Source organism: Passer montanus, unplaced genomic scaffold (genome assembly GCF_014805655.1).
Source record: "Passer montanus isolate IOZ18808 unplaced genomic scaffold, ASM1480565v1 scaffold15, whole genome shotgun sequence".
NCBI classification, from domain to species: Eukaryota; Metazoa; Chordata; class Aves; order Passeriformes; family Passeridae; genus Passer; species Passer montanus.
Genome location: NW_024362051.1, coordinates 2,777,536 through 2,795,583, shown reverse-complemented (window position 1 = coordinate 2,795,583; position 18,048 = coordinate 2,777,536). Strand labels below are relative to the sequence as shown.

The 18,048-nt window shown below is 37.9% G+C and overlaps 1 long non-coding RNA gene across 1 annotated transcript in view; it reads left to right on the top strand.

The window, feature by feature from the left end:
• Positions 1-17,548, top strand: part of LOC120498664 — a 65,330-nt gene extending 47,782 nt beyond the window's left edge. Inside the window, exons 2-3 of the long non-coding RNA XR_005626703.1 lie at positions 12,764-12,822; positions 16,776-17,548. This is a non-coding gene — a long non-coding RNA (uncharacterized LOC120498664). The remainder of the gene's footprint in view (positions 1-12,763; positions 12,823-16,775) is intronic.
• The last annotated feature ends 500 nt before the right edge of the window (positions 17,549-18,048 follow it).

Below are 18,048 nucleotides of genomic sequence, written 5' to 3'. Positions count from 1 at the left end.
GACTTAATGGCTAAGGTAGAAAGAGCAGGAAACTATGTTTTTATTTTTTACTTATTTATTTATTTTAATTGTCATCTGAATTTGGGCTGCCTACTTGCCATTAAGCTGCATTAAAATCCCATGGCAAGCATCATTTTGGCCATTAAAGTCTTGCTGCTATAATTTTGTTCTGTGTTGACATCACATATCAGTAGTTTCAAAAACAACATCGGAACACCCCAGGTTCACAGGTCAAATTAATTTGAAAGTTGGATGGAGTACTGGATGCTATTAATGGAAAATTGATCCTGAGAGATAAAGCTCATTACCTAGGAATGCATAACTGGAGTATTACCTCAATGTAGGTCTCTCTGTCCTCTATAGGGGTAAAGTTACTAAACACACAAGAATTTTTATTTATATATTTTCTGTAGGAGGACTTTTAAAGGGGATTGCAGTGGACCAGTGTACAAACTGTTAAAGAATCTGTTTAGAGTTTGAAGGAGGAAAAGAAAATCCACCCAGAATTTTCTCTAAGTGAACTCACCAAATAAGCTCTGAAGTAAAAACTGAGTAAACAGCCAGTGTGGGGCCTGACTGGTATAACAGCTACTCCTCTGGGGAACAGATATCTGCTAGAAGAATTGGCATGACTTGGAGCAGAGGGCATTACTTTGAAATCTCAATTTGAACGACATAGTTGGGGCTTTAGATTGTGTGAGCAAGATGCTTTTTTGCTGTGCTTCTCTCTCAGCATCTCTGCTGGGTGTGATTTTGTGTGTGTATCTTAACCTCATCCCAGATGCAATTGAGAAATCCTTTTGTGTTGGGCCTGTCACTCAGAAGATGTGCCATTGAGTGCTATTACCTCTGCGGGTGTCCAAGCAGAACCAGTGTCTAACTGGACTGCTTTGTCTGGAATACTCAGGCTAACAAAGGACGAGCCATTACAGCCTATTACAAGAGCAAGGATCTTTCCCTGGTCTCAGTAAGTGGTGCAATTTGTTCAAGAACTCCGACAAAGTGTCCTAAGTGGGTTCTTAGTGCTGCCCTGTAGACTTTGGATGGTTCCCCTGCTGTGCCCCTTTGTCTAATCTTCAGTTAAGTAATTAACATCATTTGTCTCACCTCTGCCCGGATCCTTTATCTCTGGTTTGCTTGGAAAAACGAAGCATCATCCTACTAAAAGAAGGGTCTCTCTGGAGTTATTTGATTTTAAATTTGCACTAACTTTTTTTAAAAAGTCATCTTCATACCTGGGAATTAAAACGTAATGATTCTGGTAGAAATAATAGCAATTTTAGTGGTGTTATGAATATTTGGCATACATAGTGGTAATTCCCAGCTGTAAATTGATGTACAGAAACCAGTGTACCTCTCGTCTCTTTGACATAGAAATCAAGTTGATAAAATTGAAAACTAGAAGACAGGAATTGCAGTAAGCTGTTCACCAGAGGTCCAGACTCTGCAAACAAGGTGCCCTAGGCAGTCATGATAAATGTAGACTCTCTGCCTCTTTTTGCCCAGTAGGGTCATGTCCAAATCCTTTCACCTTTAAATCACGTTGCCTCTTGCTTCACTATTGCATCTTGCCCTTGTTTCTAGTTGGTTCTGCCTTAGAGACTTCTGTTGTTCCTGAGAGTAGAGAGGAACATTTATTAAGAGAGATTTATTTGGAAAGGTCAGACTCTACATTACCTCAGCATTAGGTTCAGTCTGCAGAATAATGATTTCATTTAGAATACTGAGGTTTTTCAGACTTATCACTTATTTTAAAATATGGCTTTGAGGAATCAAGCGTATGTCAAAGTGTGGTAAATAAGTGAATCTCTGCCAGCTGAGGGCTTCTAAAGCCCTAAAATCTTTAACATTTTGTTCATTCATTTGTATTAAATCTTGATTCAATTAAAGAATCCTGCATACTTTAGATATTTTAAAAACAGAGCACATCTTTCCAAAACACTTTCTGCTCTGAATTAAAATTCAGGTGGCTTCATGTTTCCTGTTTTAGTAAGAGAAAAAATAATAAACTTCCTATAGGCAGAAAATACTAATTTCTTATAACTGTTGATGTTAGTTTAATCATAATAGAAATAACACAACAAACTTTGTTTATGTCTCTGTTTTGTGCTGCAATTCATTAGTTCTTCCCAATAAATTCAGTCAGAACTTCTTTTTCAGGACTTGCACTGACAGTAGTTGAACTGTTGTAAAAGTCCAGGTTTTGGGGCCAGTGATTTCACTTTTGGCTTAATTGACAAGGACCTCATTCTATGTGTTATAGGGCTTCATGCTTGCATGATTTACTGAAGTACCTGTACATATATTTAACCGTACAGCACACAGGAGCTGTGACTCTGTGTGCAAACATCTGGAAATTCAGATCTACACCAGACACGGTATGAACACAAATCAAAAAGACTTCTTTAAGTACTTGACAGGGTACAACAGAGTAGGATGTACAGGGACATAACAAACAGTATTAGCTGGCTGTGCACTTATAAAAGAAGTGACTTAAGCATTGTTAAAACTTTGTGGGCATCATAGTACGGTTTAAAGACCTGTTTGAAGATGTATAATAAAATTATAAAATGTATGATGTTGTGCCTTATTATGGGATTTCTTCCCAGTGTTAGAGCAGCTGGGGAGAAAGTGCTCTTTAAAAATGTAACAAGCAGATATAAGATGCTGGAGTCATGGCCTAACCTTAGATGGGAGTTGACCTGATATTCTTGGAGAGTCAAGTGAGGTAGACAGAGGATTAGAAGGACTTTGACCATGGAGTTAACAGGGAAAGGAGAAAGTGTCTAGAGAAACTGTTTTTCCTACAGACCCTTATGTTTGGAAAATTGTGCTTTCAGAGACTAGTATGAAAGTTTGCTTAATTAAATACATATTTTGTAGGAAAATTCTGTGATGGTTTGGTGTGCTCTGAATGTGAGGTACTAGAGAGAGGTTGGATCTCTGAGGAGCAGCCTGAGCCCCAAGAAGAGGATAGAGAAGGAATGTTGGGAAGATTGTAGATACTTTGTTTTGTGGGAGAGAGAAGGGAAGATGTTAGGGATGGGTGAGGGTTTAAGGTCTCTCTCCTAATGGTGTAGGTAAGAGGAGAGGTCACAGATTCAGTCTTTTAGTTTAAGGAGGAATAGATCTGGAGTAGGGAGAAGGATGACATGATAGCTAAAGCCTGGGTGGTGTTTGTGGAGCAAACATTGGGGGACAGAGGGGATAGAAGAAGGGCAGAATGCTGAGAGACTCTTGCTAAATTATGTAGAAAGGTGGAGGGTATGGCAGATGAGAGGTGTGAAGACTAAATATCAGTAAACTGAAAGACAGAATTTGAGAGAGAACAATGTTTTGTGTATTCTTCTTTCTCTTTTTTTCCCCTCTCTACCTTTACACAATATTGTCAGCCCTCTTTTTGAATATTTGCTTCTTGCTTAAAATTGTATCTGCTGCCTGTTCTTTTCCTTCAGTCAAGACACACTGACCCCAGGTTTTCCTTTTTCTCTGCATTTTTTTTCACCCTGCATCCCTTTAATACCTTCTTAGCCTGTATTTCTTCAACAGCAAATCCAAGGGTTTTTTCACTCATTTCAGAGTTCTCCAGCATACTTGCTTCCTTTGTCTGTGTGTGTTTGACCAATACTTGACTTCCTTCCTTTTTCTTTGGCAATGTCTGTATTTGATTTAACGTCTCAAAGGCTTCTTTCTTACTGTCTTATAAGCATGGAGAATCCTTCCATGCCTGATGGATAACTTAATCTTTCCTTTTTCTACTGCTATTACATATAAGCACAGAAATTACCCTCTGAAAATAGCCTTCTGTCTTCATTTTTGTAGCACTTATGGGATGCTGGAGATGGAATGTCTGCTTTGGTCCCATCTCATATACTAAAATGAAGGCTAAATAACAGTTGTAGAACTATTCAAATTTCTCTATCAAAAGCTTGCTTCTTCACTATATTGAACTGCATAGTCTTATTTTTCTCTGTTGAAAGTGAAAGCAAAACCTTAACATAAGGGAACTATTCAGGTATTACGTTGATGGGAAAATTTGGCATGGAACTAAAAAAAAAAAAAAAAAAAAAAAAGTCCAGCTGCCCGTACTATTAGCACTTAAGAGAATGTGTCATTTTGTCAGTGGCTGAAGGTAATATTTTAATAAAAAATAATCAAGAAGATGCACATAGCATGTAAATGAAAGTTGAAAATTGCTTGTTTTGATACTGACACTTGAAACCTTAATAAAGACAGTACAGGGTTTTCTGTTCCAGCTGGGATTTTATACCACTCCCACCACAGGGGTGTTTGGGTCTCTGCTTTGTTTAATCTTGCAAAATGATTTACAGAGATTAAATTTACTTCAGCATACCTGCATTATTTACAGTATATTATGCTTAGATCAAGTCTAAAAAAAAAGTGACTTGCCAAAAGCAACATAGAGGTCAATGGTTTATCTTAAAAGTAAAATTGGGGAAGCCTCATTGCCAGGTTCCTCTCTACCCACTAGACACTACTTACTCCATAAATATGTGATGGAAAGATTGCTCTAATGCATGCCTCTATTAAAAAAAAAATACAACAACAACAAAAAAAACCCCACAACAACAAAATCCAAAAAGAACACTGGTAAAAAAAAATCAATCTTCTTGGAACCATTTAATAACACTGGGGTGACAATTTTTTAATTGTAAGTCAAGATGAATGAGTGTGTGACTCGCGATCTGTGTCAGATCTGTTTTCATTCCTGAAACGTGACCTGTCACTAGTGAAATATTTAGTGGACAGCCCAATGAAGTCACCAGTTATTTATGGGAGCCTGTGAACTCTGATCCAAGAGGAAAACTGTTGTTCAAATAGGCACTAAAGGGAACCCGGAGCCTGACAGTCTGTTTTGTGCTGCCACCTACCATTCACCCAGCCTGAGCACTGCCTGGCTTTAGGGTCTGTTCTCTTCTTTCCCTCTATGTAAAGTGTCTCTGTAAGCAAGAAAACCACCCTAGGATCCAAAAATAAGGGACACTTGTGCTTATGAACAATTTTCTGTCAGAAAATTCAATCAAGGTTCCGTTAATCAAAACATTCATCTCTCAGACACCTATCACAAAACTTAGAGCAAACCTGACTGATATTCCTCCTCTTCAGTCATTCTGAAAATGATTCTGAAAAGCTATCAGTGAAAGGTCATTGCAAAGAGAGGCAGCACAAATGCTGAGAAACAGTTCTAAACTTGATGAACTTGATATATTTTGTTGATCTCCCTCTGTGAGTTCAGTTCTTTGGGGAGGCAATGAAATAGATTTGGACAACTCTAATCAATAAAGTGAAAATCACTGTAAAACATAGGCCATCCATATAACAATGAGAGTTATTCACTTGTACTCAAAACCAGGTCTGAGTTTGTTTTTACTTAAGGGAGCTACAAAGCTGTGAGATGGCAATATCCAGAAAAGAAAGAGCTGTGTTTCTTGTTTAGGTGATAGAGGAGTTGATTATAGATTGCAGGGAGTTTATCCTAGACCACATTAGCAATGAAGTCATTCAGATTCCAAGCTGCTGGTTTGCTGCTGAATGGAAGCAGAAAAGACAGCGATATCAGCTCTCAGTATTTTGAGGCCATTATTTTGGCTTTAATTACAGTCAACACCTTCAACAGGTTCTAAAATGTTAGTAACAGCTCAGGGCTCTGTTCTGTTCACTAGAATGTCTGCAGCCATTTTTTAATATGTTGACCTTCACTGTTGCAAGGTCCAGTGTAAGTGAGGATGGATCTCTCCCCTCAGATTCTTTTTCTCTTGTGCAATTTTGATTTTTCTTACATGAGATGTGTTTCTCTCCTTTTTTTTCTATAATTTGTCATTTTAATATTATATGACCTTTTTAAGTGAAGACTTTTTCCAAATCTTTTTCTTTCCAAGCTGAAATTATGCTGGCATAACAAAGTGATCTCCTGTCAGTGACTTTATCCAGGATACATTTGCTCTCATCATTCCTGGACATGGTGTTAATTAGATTTCTCAGAAGCCTATCTTGCAGCAGATGTTTTAGGTTTACCCTTTACCATGTATCTAAGAGGTCAGAGACAAACTTTCCTTGGGCTGTTTGTTGTGTCATGGAGTTACAGTTTTTAGGCTTTTTAGGCATTTTATGTTTCAAGATCAATGAAACACTGATGTTTAGCTGCAACATCCAGCAATTCATCTCTACCATTAATAAAATTGTGCAGTGATATTGTAAAGCTCTCAGTGTTTGATGGAAAGGAGAAAAATTAGAGTTTTTTCCCTTTTTTCTCTATAGCAATAAACATCTGTAGGCCATAACGTGTTGTTTACAGCCAGGAAATGTAATGTCTGGGGTACTCAGTGCTGCCTAAGTGAATATTTCAAGTTCACATGCTCCCAGGCTTTTGTGCACTGTTTTGAACAGTTTCTCATGCTGGAGCCCTGTGTTGAGGTTGGTGCAGCACTGCCCTCCTTGCTGTTCTCTTCCTGTCTCTAGTGAGATGCCAAACTCACCCAATGAGTAGAATGTGCAAAAATAAATTTGGATGTGGTAAAGACAGAGGAAAAAATTACACTGCTGAGTGAAAGTGAATTAACAAAACCTAAGTAAGCTGGCTGCAATCAGGTCTTTGCTCCACCTTGGTTACAGGCTTCTTTCAAGCTGTTTTGGCAGTGCCAACAGCCCTTTTTTTGCTGCTGGGCAGGCATAGCAGGGAAGCCTATGCCAGAAAGCCACTTGTGTCTGACTGCAGATGGCCAGGGTGGCTTCTGGTCAGAGATCCTCGAGGCCACACTCTGTACTACTAAATAAACTCTTTCCTGCTTAATGAAGTGGGGACGTCTATGTGACCCTGACATCAGCTGGCACAGGCTTGCTGTGCCTGCCCTGTGTAGTGCTTGACCTGCTCCCATTAGAGCTGGATGGGGGGCATCATCCCTGAGAAGGATTTTCACCTAAACGTGCTGCCCTTTGCATTGCCTCTTCTGTTCCTAGTCCAAAAAATTGGATGAAAATGGTTGTTGATCCCTCCTACATGGCCATATCTTATCTTTTTTACAAGTAATTAAAATCCTTCCTTCAGAGCCTACATCAGTTGTGTGGTTCACTCCATGACCATCCCCACTTTGCTCTGGGCAGTGCTGGCACTGGCTGGTTATTTTCACCCCACTCATTGTTTGGCTGCTGCAGTACAGAGCCCTGATGGGTAGATGTGGCAGTGGAATAAGTATTGCCTGGCAGTGCTGCTCCTGACAGCTCCAGAGGCTCCTGCTAACCCACAGGGAAAGGACAGAGGGTTGGCATGAGAGTCCTGCTGCACTAGAGACTCAGTGCTGCTTTTTGTGTTTGGAAAACAGTACTGGGAAAGGTGTTGTGACAAATTCATAGGTTTAAGGACAGAGGGCAGCCTTCTTCCAGGAGAGAGTTGATTTCTATCACCAGACAAAATGTTCAATTTTGTTCTTTAATATGTAAAAATATTGTTTTGCTTAATATGTAGCAATAAGGTTATTTTGCCATTTTCTACCTTTCTTTGTAAAGTGCCTGAGAAAAGTGGTCGCTTTTTCTTTCCAGAGTAGGCAGTGATATTGTGAATAATGTCTCAAAAGCACTTCTTTTTGGTGCAGCATTTCTTGTTTATAACTTCTGTTTACTGGAAGAGTGCAGAGAAAGAAAAGGAAAGAAATAGGGATCAGGGGAAAGGAAAAGACAGCTGTGAACACCATTCTATTTACACTTAACAGTGTTGCAATTGCCAGTCTTAACATATTGCTGTGGTATTCTGCTACTGCAGACATTTCTTCTTCTCTTTCATGATAATGAAAATGAAATACTATTTCACCTTGAAAGCTTTACTTCTGCAGTGGGATTTCAATCATAGTGCATTTGTCCAGAAACCACCAAACCTTGAGATGAATAAAAGGTTTGACAGCTGCACATCAGTAAGCTCTTGTGACCTATTTTCCTGTGCTCCTACCTGCATTATATTGTGAGAGCAGGCTATACTGAATGTGTGATTATTGCTACATTTATAATGTGGTCCACCCAGAATTACAAATAATGGATCATAAGAAAAAATACATTGTCTGGCAGAATCTTACTAATAAAATTATTTAAAGAAAGAAAAATTACTGCCAGTGAACTTGTAAGTCTACTCAAATAATTTTAAATTAGCTCAAGAAATTATTTTTTTAATGGCTCACTCTGTCTTGGAAGAAAGGAAAAATTGTAACTAGCTCTCACACAAAGCCCCTACAGCAGAATATTCAACTTTAGAAAGTATCATATGTAGTATAATTTATTAGTGTACAGGTTGCCTACAACATGTGAGAAATCCTCTGTATAACTTGTTAGTGATACTAGGATTTTAAATTTTTTCTGAGTATTGGTATTTCTTTTATTTGTGAATGTGTAGAAGCAGATGTTATTGGTGCCATCTCCTACAGTGTAAAGGTACAGCTGGACTGAAAGGCTGGGGTGCACAGTCAAGCTGAAATGACAAAATCCCAATAGCAAAGCAGCTCCCTGTACACACCCATGGGGATCTACAGCTCCCTGTGTAATCACTGTGAAACACACAGGTACTTCTGAAGGTTCTGAGCCCATAAACAGCAGATTTATTACAGCATCAGTAGTGACATGTCTTTTCCCATCACTTCTTCCTGGAAAAGTGTGATCTCCATGAGCTGCTGTTTTGACTGATAGTGAATAAGTTAATGACTAAGCAGAAGTGAGGACAGACTTTGGGTGAGGCTGGTTTCTGCCAAACAGTTCAAATTTAGCACAACTTTAAGTATCAGTCCACAGTCTTCAGTGAGAAAACCATAAGCATGCATTGAGCATGGCATTGGTTCTGTATTACGGGAGGAGGTGTGAGTTGTGGATGGAGCTGGATCAGTCATAACTCAGGATTAGCTGTTCTGTTCTGCAAGGCTGTGCAGTCATCACTGACAAACCCAGAGTTATCCCTGACTGCCAGAAAGTAGCCATGTGGAAAGCCCTTCCTCTGACACTGAAAAAAAAAGGTAGGAATGGTCTTTGCCTGTAGGAGATGAAAAGATTCCCACTTGAAAGTGTTTAAATGAAGTTACTTGAGAACTTGTAAAGAACTGTCTATTCTAACAGAAAGACAAAATCCCCATTTTGTTATTTTCTGTCAAGGGCTGTAACAATGATTTTTTTCAGGAATCATCAGTCACTTCCTAATGGAGAAAAAGGTAGTTATGCACTTCCTAGCTTCAGTTAGTTAAGAAGTTTGCACAAAAGAAGTGCCAGTGCTGTAGAGAGGTGCTATAGAAAATTCTTTAACAGCAGTTGGACTTCTTGTGACAGTTTGAAAGTGACTTGTAGCTTTCTGATTTATCATCAATGGGATGGATAAAGGGACTGACACAGCTTTGTAACCACTTCTGAATGCTCTTAAGGTTTGTGCCAAGAAATGGAACTTTGAACTTCAGGACAAAGTCCTAAGAAATAAGTGCACAGACTCAGCAGTGAATTCTAATCACAACAGGTCAGTGGTATACAGAGGTTTGTTCAGAAGCTTCATTTTCTGTGGGTGACTCTCTTTTCTAAAAAGTCCAATATAATGCAAATACTTGATGGTGACAGTGCTTGGCACTTTATTATTTCAGTATGTTTATTTTTTACTTCTCACTGCTTTGGAAGTCAGTGCAAATCTCATTTAAGATGTTATTGGGCATTATGTTAGTGAGAACAGAGAATAATAAGAAGAAAACTGAAAGCTTTGAGAACAAAGAAGCGCTGGGTAGTCTGGTGGACATACAGTAAAGTCTAGTTAGTCCTGTCTGCAGTGCAGGGGTGCTGTCACTGCCATAGCCCACATTAAAATCTTGCCTTCTGAACCAGAGCAAGCTTCTGAAAGATTCAGGAGTGCCTTCTTGTCATGCAGTGGGTGATAAAGTTGTGACTTACCATCTCTTTCCCCAAGAGTAGTGATAACTGGGAGAAAATTCTTATCAGAATAGATATGATCTCATGTTATAAAGTAGGTCAACAAAAGAATCCTTCTTTATACTAAAGGAAGTTTGCTGATTTAGACCCATTGCCTACTCTGTACTAATATATGCTGGAAAAATATGTAAGTATTCTGAGATCAAGAGACATTCAGTGAAGAGTTCATTCTATTAATTCCATGTATTCACATTTCAGAGCCCCAAAACTGTAAGACTGTTTCTGTGGAAGGAATGAGGCATTGGTTTTGGAAGGGAATTACAGAGCTATCAGATGTCATGGAACACCTAGAGAGAACATTGCTGAAATGTAATGTTGAGAATTGGAAGTTAATTACTGTTAAGAGAGACTCTCAGGTTGCCAACAGGTGTCCTTCATTGAATGCTGTGCTGAGCACAGATGCTAAATGTGTTCAGTTTTAAAAAAAGGGATGTAAAAATGATTTAGATTACTTGGGACTTCAAATTCTAGCAAGTTTCAAGGTGACTTTCATTCCCAAATCTTACTTGCAATGAGAGAAAGGTGCACTTTGGGGTTTCCTAAATGCAACATCGTGTCTGTAAAATAGAGACATGAACTGGAAAAGAAAGTGGACTTTGTGCAGTATTAAAAATAATTTAAAACTCTTCACAAAAGTATAATAAAAGCCACTAAGGGAACATTAGGATGATGATACCTCTGGAAGCTGCTGCTTCACAGGTTGCTCAACACACAGGTTAAGATTAAGCCCTAGATATAATGATAAGTACATTACCTAAGGTGACTCTGAATAAGCAATTTTCATATTGATGGCTTTCTTGCTGTATTGGTGAAAAGATGATTTACCACTCTAATAGGGACATCACTTACATTACACCAGAATTGTTAACATAGAAGCAAGCAGGTTGATAATAAAAGTAAAAATATTGTGTGCTAACAACATTCCTGTTGGGTAAATAATGAATTTTATATTTCACAACTGTTGTTCTCGAGAAGGGAGCCAACCTATTATTGTTGTAATAAGGTTGTTTATACACTAGAATCTGTCTGGTGTATCAGAAAATGCCTGAGAGCTTCAGTAAGGACACTGATGTCCAAATGACAGACAGTAGACTGTAGGGTAGTCTCTTGTGATTTGTGAATATGTTGCAGTCTGGAATTTCAGCTTCTTGATTGCTAGCCAAGTTCCCTAATGTGAGAACACAATTTCAGTTCTGGAGATGCACATCTTAAAGGTCTGTAAGATTTGAGTGGTTCTGCTCTTTAGCCATTACATGAAAAACCCCTCACAGAAAAATGCAACACTTGTTTGCATTTTTCCTTAGAAATGTTTTTTGTCAATAACCAAAGAAGTGAAAATGTGTTGTTCTAATTGGAAATTTTTATGTTGTTTACACACATACATACATCCTGCTGCTAGCAAACAGACACACAAAGAAGGTAAAACTGTTCCTAGAGAAAAGGCTGTTTGCACGTAGGAAGTCTAAAAAATAAAGTACTTCAATCTCACAAAGAAATGCCATCTTTTGCAGAAGCTGTAGTAAGAACACAAAGAATATAAACAGAAAGTATTAGATAAGCTGGCTGGTCTTTTGAAGAAGTATTTTCTCAGTTATTGTAGTACTTGATTTTTTGTGAATGTTTCCTGAAATGGTACGTTTTTTGACTTTGGAGAGACCACTAAATATGAAATATCAAAAGTGGCTTCTACAGAGAACCTCTTTTCAGGGAGGGCATAATACCAGTCTTTGGCAGAGTAATTTGTCTTTTATGTTTTCTTCTGAAGCTTAGTAGGGAATTTTGTAAGCCCAGATTCACTAGTCCCATGTAGTAGCATTGTTACAGGAGCTCAGCTTTGCATTCAGTAAAGTTCACGTGAGTTTTTCAGTGAATATAATGGGTTCATGTTTTCTTAGGATGTTAGTGAGTGACATTTCAAATGGGTGAAATAGGCAGCTAAACTGCATGAAAAGTAACTTCAGTTGTAAAGCAGTGTTTTGTCAGGTTTTAAGGACTATAGGAAAATGTTCTGGCTGTGGGTTTTGTTCTGTCCCAACCCTTTCACTGCATCTGTCACTGTGGTGTTTGGATCCTGCCAGCAGTGCATAAGGTGACATGTGCTTGTACATTGTCCCACGTACAAAATTTATCCAGGGGAAAGCTTTATGTGGAAAGGACATGTGTGCATCTAGTGGAGAAGATGAGGTCAAAATCTTTACCTGAAGTGCTGTACATAGGTCCTTAGGCCTCTGGGAGTTCTTTCACAGCTGTGACCTGGATTCCCCACAGCTGGCTGGTGCATGTTGCAGTGTGCTCTGTGAAAGATCCATACAGCTTCAGCTACATTTCACTGGAGCCAAATAACCTATTGGTCTCAAGTGCCTCTTTTAGAAAAGCATGGAGCATTTGAAAGTAGAGTGTCCATCATTTCCAGAGGAGATGGATTCTAATGGAGCACTCCACAGTGCAAATGAATGCATTCCAGTGAATAAAAACCTCTTAATATTTCATTATTAGCATAAATAAATATTGGGGAAATTGGGCTGCAAGAGAAACTGAGTAATGTTATTGCCAAGCAGAGCTGATTTGATAAATAAGATACACACCTGTGTGAAAGCTTTGGATTGGTTCAGGTGTGTAACTCTTTTTCATTCTCAGCTCAGATATGTGCATTGGAGCTCACACTGACCTGTTTATTAAAAATGCTAATTTTTTAAACTGATGATTAAGTGTTAAATTAATGTTTGTTACTGATTAAATCAAATATTTATGGTACACTGTCACGCAGATCAATTAATGCATTTACTATCTATTTTCCTCATTTCAGCTCATTTATACAGAACAGACTGCTGCTTTTGTGATTTTAGGACATCTGATGCAATCCTGGTAAGGAAGTTAATATTAATTTCCAAATATAAATGTACTTTTGACTTTTAAGCTGGATCTCGTTCACATCTTTTAATGTGTTATTCCAGTTTTCTGTAGTGTAGCTGTACTCATAATTGCTTTCTAAGAGGAAAAACAGATGAATTTTTGCCTCACTAAGCTCTCTGTTCCTCACCACTAGAAATTGAACATGCTTCAAAAAAGATGTATCTGTTATGTCCCCTCACATTATTACAATGTTAGCTTTTTAGATTGCTTTTACATTCTGTCCCTCTGCCTCTAGTGCAGCTTAGAGGAGAGAGAGGTTGTGTGCTTGTTGAGCCAGAATATTTCAGAGATCTGTTTCCCTTTAATGATGACCTTTCAATTTCATTTCGCCGTTCACACATGCAATACAGTGCAACCATTTTGGATTTAAAGATCTTCAGAAGAAACATGATCCTATAAAGACTGTTATGTGTTTGAGTAACTTGGCTTGAGATTGTGGGACTGCTCCCAAAAGTGAGCAGGTCTACAGATCTCAATGGTCTCAGAACCACTGTCTAAAAGATTTCCAAGTCATTTGGAATTTCCTCAGTCACCAGCCTCACTGAAGCCACAGTGCCAAAGAAAAGAGAAATTAAGGTTGTTGGGATTTGATTTTGTTAGTATTCTAAACTGGGCTGTAGTCTGATTTCTCTTAAAGCAATGTGACTGAGGAATTCTCCAAGGTAGGCTGGAGGAGAAGGCAACAGCACCTCTTTTTTCATTTCTATTGTAGTCTGGATAGATGTCCAGCAGAGGATGAAAGCTCTGCTATGTTTGATCCTTTGTTTTCTTTAAAATTCAATGAGATTTAGATATTGTTTCCTTTAGAAATCAGTGATAATTGGCTACTTAATTCTTTTAGGCATCTCTAAAAACCCCAGTGTCAGACTGAGGGGTCTATAGGTGTGTATTTCATCAGTGAGTCTTGAACATATCAAGATATTTGTGGAATAAATAAATAGAAATGACTGTGTACTATGCTACATGCATTTTAAATGTTGCAAATAATTTCTTGGTTGCTCAGCAATGAATGTGACTTCTATGTGCTCTGTTATGTTGTTTTTAAGATCACGGGTAATAATTTTTTTCCAATGTTACTATGTAACCTTAGAAGTTAATTACTTGAGATAGATGGATTATTTTTTGCTTATCTTTATTCAGCTGGGATTACATACAATTTGAATGTAGCACCATGGTAGGAGTCCACTTCAGATACAGTCAATTATATAAGTCTATCAGCAGCTATTTTATTATGGGAACAACAGAGACAGAAGGCTTGTGTTCTGTGATGAATGTAGATTAGAAAGAGGTCACCCTGACATACATAATTAGTTTCAGAATTTTAAATTAATAGGTAGTGTGCCCCCAAGGCATCCATACATTCAGGCTGAGGCTGCAGGATATCTGGTCCAGCTCCTGCCTGCTTTTGTCAGCAATGACATGGCTTAATGCACTGCTTGTATAACAGCATAAGATATTATGGCAGGGCTAAATCACTGTAAAAACAACATTTGCATAATACTTTGGTCATACTACATATATTTCCCTTTGGAAACATTTGCACTGTGAAATTATTATGCAGATTTGCAGGAGATGGTTGGCTCAGCCTGGTGTGTCTTCAGGTGCTTTATGAGAGCTAAGCAGATGCTTAAGCAAGTTTCTGCCAACACTTGATTGAGGGGATCTAGAGGTGTATGAAATTGTGGGCTGGCCTGTTTTGTGAACAGCACTGGCTTCAAGAGACTGAAATGAAGGTGAACGAAAGGCAGGACCCAGAAGGAGCTGAATTACAGCATACAGTTCAAGCTTCAACCCAAACTAAAGAACCAAACCTGAGAATCCCATTTCTGAGGCACTCCACTGGTAACTCCATTTCTCACAATGGATAAATCTTTTAAGATTTCTGTCTGGCAAGTGGTTGTAGGCAGGATCCCACAACCTTTCCCTTTCTGTTTTTCAGGCTTAAGTATGATACCTAAATTTCTTGAGATTTTTGAGATGCTTTGGCTTTCATTTTGGATTACAAATTAATTTTAGATATTCCAGGAGTTAAAATTATGAGTAGCACATGAAATCTGCTAGCATCTGACAGTTTTAAATTAATGTGACACAGATTATTTTAAAGTTAATTCAGGAATCAAACTGGGAAAAAATTAAGTAATTCTGTATTTCTCAAAAATGGAGATAATGTGTGCATGAGCTTCAAGGAATTGAAACTAATGAATTGTCATGATGCTAGAGAAAGGAAACTAGGAAAGGATTTTTAATTCTGTGTGTTTTCTGTATTTTTTGATGTTTGTAATCAAATACTTCATAATCTTATTAAAAATGTCTTAGATACCTTTCTACATCACAGCAAGCTTTAGTTGAGATGCAAAATATTAGAAGCTTATTGTACATTTTTAGATATTTTTAAATGTTTAGGTCATAATGTGATATTGTTCTAAAATATAGAGTCCAGAAATCTGCAGGTGAAGATAATTGATAGTGCTAATTTGCAGTCTCTTTGTGAAATTATTTGTCAGTCAGTGGCTCTTATGAAGTCATTGATAGGTAGAGTTGGGTTAATGAAATGTGGCAGAGACATCCACAATTACTCAACTAGGTTTTTTTGTTTTTTGTTTTTTGTTTTTTTTAAATTAGACTTAATGCTGTTGAAATAAAGTCAGAAAACAATGGGTTCCTGCTCACACTGAAATGCTGTAATACAACCAATTTTTTATTTTACAATTATCTGTTTTATGGAAAAGAATAATGGAGGAATCCCTGGATATTTATTTTGGAAGTAGAACACACATGACAGCCATCTATGATGATGTATTTACTCCCCTTATTATGGCAAATGATTGATGGGTTGCAAATTGAGTCATTTTGTCTTATGGGAACTGATGTAGCTGAGTGTTTTCACACAGTGGTGGTTTTGTTGAATTCCTGTCTGTCCTTCCCTGTGGTCAGTTCAGATCACTTTTCCATGAAAAAGTACTTGATTTCCTGTCTATCTATGGCTATTTCTCCGAATGTTTCCCAGAGCTGTTTTTACATTCTCAGTCCTTTCTCCTTGTCCTGTAGTTTGGCAGTGAGGGGAATGCAAATGTTCTTCTTCAGCCCCTCTTTTGTTAAGACCCCTTCGAAATTCTACTTAGAAATATTTCTGCCTACTGACAGTGCCATTCCACAGCTCCCACAGAAAAGTTAATTTCAGCGCTAGTGGGTATTCAATTCCATGGATGAGAGCATGTGAGAGGACCAGAGAAAAGAATGGACAAACACGGAAAGATATTTATTTATACTCCATGGGAGGAAAACATAGGGAATCTGTAATTGCCACAGGAAGAATCACTTCCTATAAAAGTGACTGGACCTGCAGAAACATTATTATTAGTTTCAATCTATGCAGTTTAAAAAGATAAACAATAGCAGAATTCTGAAGACATTGGCATGAATTCAGAGAAATATTTCTGTAATCTTCTCCTGAAGATAAGTTTTGAAGTTTTATCATATACTCTATAAACAGAATTTTTTTCTTCCCCACTATGAAGAAAGATTATGTAGAGGCAACTGAAGCACTTCTTCCAAAGTGGGTTAGAATGAGGAACTGAAATATAAAATTAATTTCAGACTTTGACAAATTGAAACTGCCGTAATTTTTTTTTTACCATGTGCTTAAAAAAAAGTGTGACAGGAAAATGTTAGAAAATTATTAAAAACCTGTGTAATGTAATAGACTTTATTAATATATCACTGATATTGTGGTAGTAGGAGAAAAGGCTGCATTTCTCAGTATCACTGCTGTAGGTATGTATTTTTAATTTCAGTCACAATTTCCTGCTGTTCCAAACATGCCATATAATCTGCAGGGATCTGGGGGATTAATTAGGTACATTTCATTTCTCCTCTAACTAATCCCCTCAATTCTCTTACTTTAGGGAGCTGAGCACACCAATGACTGATAAGCCACAAGGGCCTTATTTACTTTACAGAAGGTTCTGCAAATCCCAGCGAGACGTTGGCCTGTGCTTAAATTTTCTCCATTCAGTCCTTGGGATCGTGGCATTTCAATGTGACTCTTCAAATCAAAAGCATTACTGCACTTGGAAAAAGCAAATGAGGGTAGATTAATGAGAATAAAAACCATAACAATTTAACAATAAACCTTTTCTATAGCCTCAGAAAGGATACAAAACAAAATCTGTGATAAGCAGGATCAACTCTGTTTACTCCAAAAGATTCCAGTGAAATATCCTCATTTTCTGAATGTGGTTACAGTTGGTTAAACTGACTTTGTTTCAGCCTGGTTTTAAACTGCTCTTTAGTTTTTTATTATCTTTTATTATCAGAGAATTGTAGAAATGATGGATCTGAATGGTGTTACTGCTGGTGCTGTGTCCCAGCAAACACAGCTCTTCTGTCCAGCACACTGAAGATGGTGGGCAGCAGGCTGAATTCAGCTTTGCCCGGGGAGCTCATGGGGCCATGGGAGAGAGGAAGGCATTGGGAATGCACACTGAAGGGAGGCAGGGGCTCAGAGTCATTTGGCAGACTCACCTGGGGCAGTTTCTTCATGGCTGTAAACTGGAACTGTTTGATTTGGGGGAGGGCGAGCTGGCTGAATAATCCCATTGATTTTGTTGTGTTACATTTTAATCATTTCAGGGCAGGGATTATTGAGGAACTATGTGTATAAATCCTGTAAATCCCTTCTGAGGCTTTTTGGGGTTTTTGTTGTTTTTGTGTTTTTGTTTTTGGTTTTTTTTTAATGTCTGTTTTTGTAGTTTTGAAAGGCTACAAAATAAATAAAATAGAACATTTTCATTTGTTGCCCATTATTGATGATAAGAACCAGCATGCAGTGTATCCTAGTTTTTTTTGAGTGTTCCACAGTGGTGGGGTGACTACAAAATGAGGCCAGTTCTTGCCAGTAGAATCCCTCATCTCTTACCATCACTAGTCCTGCATCCATTTCAGGTCAACAGAGTTGTCTGTTGAGTCATTTTATTTATTTGCTTCTTCTTACATCTGTTGTGTCATTTATTAGGATAGAATCACAGCTTTCTTTACTACAGAAAATAAACATTGATTTAAGATGCACACATGGTTGTATGAGGAGAGTGAGAATAAAATATCTAAAATACTTTTCTTGGAAGACTCCTTGCAACAGAGAAAACTACATCCACAGTAATTCCTCTAGGCCATTTCTTC